Source organism: Macaca fascicularis, chromosome 12 (assembly GCF_037993035.2).
Source record: "Macaca fascicularis isolate 582-1 chromosome 12, T2T-MFA8v1.1".
NCBI lineage: Eukaryota > Metazoa > Chordata > Mammalia > Primates > Cercopithecidae > Macaca > Macaca fascicularis.
Genome location: NC_088386.1, coordinates 120,563,992 through 120,567,992, shown reverse-complemented (window position 1 = coordinate 120,567,992; position 4,001 = coordinate 120,563,992).

The window sequence follows — 4,001 nt, the reverse complement described above, 5'->3', positions numbered from 1 at the left end:
AGTGGCCCATGGTGAGGGTTCCATGTAACCAGAGAGGAAATAGAGAGCTATGTCTCTGCCTCTTACGGACACTGCCTCTCAGACCTTTGGCTAAAGCACCCGTGCATGGTACTGCCTGAAGAGTGAAGCCAAAGCTTGCCTCAAGTGAGCCTCTCATCTCAGCCTCCTGAGTAGCTGGGACCACAGGCCCATGGCATCATACTCGGTTAATTTTTCATTTTTTATAGAGACGGGGTCTCACTATGTTGCCCAGGCTGGTCTCGAACTCCTGGGCTCAGGCAATTCTCCTGCCTCAAGCTCTCAAAGTGCTGGGATTACAGACGTGAGCCACTACACTCATCCTGAACTGTCACATTTTACAGATAAAAACAAGTCACAGGTTGGGCGCGGTGGCTCATGCCGGTAATCCCAGCACTTTGGGAGGCTGAGGCGGGTGGATCACCTGAGGTCAGGAGTTTGAGACCAGCCTGACCAACATGGAGAAACCCCATCTCTGCTAAAAACACAAAAATTAGCTGGGTGTGGTGGCAGGTGCCTGTAATCCCAGCTACTTGGGAGGCTGAGGCAGGAGAATTTCTTGAACCCAGGAGGCAGAGGTTGCAGTGAGCCAAAATTGTGCCATTGCACTCCAGCCTGGGTGATAAGAGCAAAACTCTTTCTTAAAAAACAAACAAACAAGGCCGAGACCGGCGGATCACGAGGTCAGGAGATCGAGACCATCCTGGCTAACACGGTGAAACCCCGTCTCTACTAAAAATACATTTAAAAAAATGAGCCGGGTGTGGTGGCGGGCGCCTGTAGTCCCAGCTACACGGCAGGCTGAGGCAGGAGAATGGTGTGAACCCGGGAAGCGGAGCTTGCAGTGAGTGGAGATCACACCACTGCACTCCAGCCTGGGTGACAAAGCAAGACTCTGTCTCAAAACAACAACAACAACAACAACAACAAACAACAAACAAACAAAAAATGCAAGTCACAGGGATAGTCCAGATTTAAGTACAGTCATGTGCCGTATAACACTGTTTCAGTCAATGATGGACCGCCTATATGACAGTCCCATAAGATTATAGTAACATGTTTTTCCTGCATCTTTTCAATGTTTAGATCCAGAAATACTTGTGGGGCATGGTAGCATGTGTCTGTAGTCCCAGCTGCTCTGGAGGCTGAGGCAGGAGGATCACCTGAGCCCAGGAGCTCAATGTTGCAGTGAGCTGTGATGGAGTCACTGCACTCCAACCTGGGCAACAGAATGAGACCCCCATCGCAGGAAAGAAAAAAAAAAAAAAGGAATTTATTTCATCTTTTTTGAGAAAAACCAAAGCCGTCTGAAAATATCTGGGAAACAGGTGATTTTTGAGGAGGAGATCATTAGGTGAACCTAAACTTTCAGAACAAAGAACAATTTGGTGATAAGGTCTAAAGGGAGCATATGCAGACAGTGTATCCAATACATATGCAAATAAACAGAGAGTGAAATTTTTAAAAATCACAATACTTTTCTTTCGTATATTGGCCTCATTTGACATGTGCAACATCTCTATACAGTGATAGTAATGGTCTTATTTTATAGATGAGGCTTAGAGGCTTCAGTAATTTTAGAATCCAAGACTCCATACCACGGCAACACACCACCTTTCATCCATGTCTCTTACGCATCCTGCTTTCCTCGGCTATTCTCATTGTGTTCACTATCTTCTATACAGTTCCAAGCCAACAGTCATTGTGCTTTTCTCAATAAAAGTGAATTGTTATATAACCCATAGGGTAGACTTTTTCTCTCCATCTCTCTGAGAGATACCCATTGCTTGCAGAGTGATTCTCCTGGCTCCCAGTGGCCCATAGTGAGGGTTCTATGTAACCAGAGAGGACATAGAGAGCTGTATCTCTCCTCTTACGGACACTGCCTCTCAGACCTTTGGCTAAAGCACCCATGCATGGTACTGCCTGAAGAGTGAAGCCAAAGCTTGCAAACAAAACCAAAGACATGCAAGCAATCATTGGTAAGGAGGGTATGTTTTTTATTTGAATCTGAAGGCCTTTAGGTGATACACACTTGACTGCCTCTGACATTTGAAATACTTCTGTGGCCCCTGAAGCCATCTGAATTTGCAGCTCCAGAAGCAGGTCTTTACCTCTAGCGCTCTGGGTTTACTCCCAGGCTGCAAAGAACAGAGGGAGTAGGGAGATGAGGGGAAGAATCAAACACTGCACCCCTCATCTTGCTGTTCAGTTCTCTTAAAGTTCACTGTGGCTAGGATTCTATGTGTCACTTCCTGGGTGAAGGGAACAGCCTTATGAGGACAATCGCCAGCTTTCGGGGGGAGCTCTGCCTGCATCTCTCTTGTTTCCTGTCTCCTCTCTCTCTCTCTCTGTTTTTAACCCTTTCCCCTTCACTGTTCCATTCCCTAATTTTTTCCCAGGACTTTCACCCTTCCCTAAAGAAATCATCAAGTAAATTCAATTCCACAATCCCAGGCATGGAATGCCAATAGCAATAACAATAGTTAACATGGATGGGGTTTATACTACATGCCAGGGGCTATGTGCTTAAGGCTTTAGCATGTTATATGATGCTCAAGGGAATTATTATTATTATTATTATTATTATTATTTTGAGATGGAGTCTTGCTCTGTTGCCCAGGCTGGAGTGCAGTGGCACGATCTCGGCTCACTGCAACCTCCATCTCCCGGATTCAAGCAATTCTCCTGCCTCAGGCTCTCGAGTAGCTAGGACTACAGGCACGTGCCACCAAGCCTGGCTAATTTTTTGTATTTTTAGTAGAGATGGGATTTCACCATGTTAGCCAGGATGGTCTCGATCATCTGACCTTGTGATCCGCCCCCCTCTGCCTCTGAGTGCTGGGATTACAGGTGTGAGCCACCATGCCTGACTGGGAATTATTAATTCTATTTTATGTTTGAAGAAGCTGAAGCTCCAGATAAAAAGAATGACATTCCTGGTGCCATAAGGCTGTAAGATTCTGATCCAGACCTCCTGTCCTGGGCTTTCAGCCACCATATCACCTCTTCTTTCTCCCCTAGCCACCCAGAGCCATCATCTGCTCTGAAGAAGAGAGAGCTGAGGTCTGACTCAGGCTGTGAACACCTGCCCCAGGGAAGGAAGGATTAGGGATGGGAAGAAGCAGAGGAGAGAGGAGGTGAGAGTCATTCTCCCAGGGGTGCAACTCCCCCACCTACCCTCCCCTAACACGTCCTCTGCAGAACCAAACACATCCTGCAACACAATGACTCATCTCCTTCTGAAACTTCATCCGGGGGTAGAATACGAATAGAAATTAATGTTCTTCCCATTAACATAACTTTGACTTTATTTCTTACAAATGAATATCCTCATCTTATTAGGCCTAGAAAGCATTGTCCTGACTTTTTCCTAGATCACATCATGAAGTATCCCATAACACGAAGCCCAAATCATCTTTCCCGAGAGGGGAGATGGGGGAAGAAAGGGAGAATGGAGAAAAGAGTCTCTGTGTTTCCTTTCATAGTATAAATGTATGATACATTTTGATTAAACGTTGATGACTGTTTAATATTGTCTTTAGAACTCTACATGAAATAGGGAAAAAACCCCCCAGAAAATGAATCCTGATGTACAGTCCTAGGAATTCAGGAATACCCAGAGATATCAAATGTATGGGGATGGGTCAGGCGCAGTGGCTCATGTCTGTAATCACAGCACTTTGGGAGGCCGAGGCAGGCAGATCACTTGAGGTCAGGAGTTCGAGACCAGTCTGGCCAACATGGTGAAACTCTGTTTCTACTAAAAATACAAAAATTAGCTGGGCATGGTGGCGTGCTCCTGTAGCCCCAGCTACTTGGTAGGCTGAGGCAGGAGAATTGCTTTAACCTGGGAGGTGGAGGTTGCAGTGAGCTGAGATTGTGCCACTGCACTCCAGCCAGGGTGACAGAGCAAGACTTCGTCTCAAAACAAACAAATGAAAACAGCAACAAATGTATGGGGATGGATGGCTCCATCTACA